Raw genomic sequence first — 621 nt, 5'->3', positions numbered from 1 at the left:
TCATATTCTGCTTTTCCCTAATGTCCCCACCCCACCCCGCCACTCTCTTATCCTAACCCTGAGTCATGATCTCCGTGATTCATCTGCTTCCCCGTCCCCTGCTTTCCCTGCTGAAGAAGGGGAAATCGAGGGGGTTTTGGGGGTGATAAGAGGGGAAAGAAGTCAGAGATGGACCTACTGTAGCAGGGATACTTAGCTGGGAAGACTTTTTAGAAGTTTATGGGAATAAGTGAAAAGAAAAGAGAGAGGTGAGAGTGGGAGGCCACAGGGAGAGGAAACGACAGATTAAGAGAGACAGAGAAGAGGAGGGAGGGAGGAGGAAGAAGAAAATGAGAGATGGGGGGATGAGAGTGAGAGAGAGAGGGGGGAGGAGAGGGAAGGAGGGAGAGATGGAGATAGAGGAGGGAAAGGAGAAAGGAAAAGAGTGAGTGTATATGTGTGTGTGTGGGAGCGAAGGAGGAAGTAATGGAGAGAGAAGGAGGGAAAGAGGGCTGTAGATAAATAGATTGAAAAAGAGGGCGATAGTAAGAGTAGGAGAGGTAAGAAGAAGGGAGGGAAGAAGAGAGGGAGTTACTCGTACACAAATAGTGAGAGAGTGAGAGATAGAAAGAAGGGGTTAGG

At 48.8% G+C, this 621-nt stretch overlaps 1 protein-coding gene across 1 annotated transcript in view; it reads right to left on the bottom strand.

Annotated features, from left to right (window-relative positions):
- Positions 1-621, bottom strand: part of LOC119591351 (diacylglycerol kinase theta-like) — an 81,122-nt gene that overhangs the window by 36,476 nt on the left and 44,025 nt on the right. The gene's annotated exons all lie outside the window — the stretch shown is intronic.

Source organism: Penaeus monodon, chromosome 28 (genome assembly GCF_015228065.2).
Source record: "Penaeus monodon isolate SGIC_2016 chromosome 28, NSTDA_Pmon_1, whole genome shotgun sequence".
Classification (NCBI taxonomy): Eukaryota; Metazoa; Arthropoda; class Malacostraca; order Decapoda; family Penaeidae; genus Penaeus; species Penaeus monodon.
Note: the sequence above shows the minus strand (reverse complement) of the source record. Positions and strands in the feature narration are given on the sequence as shown.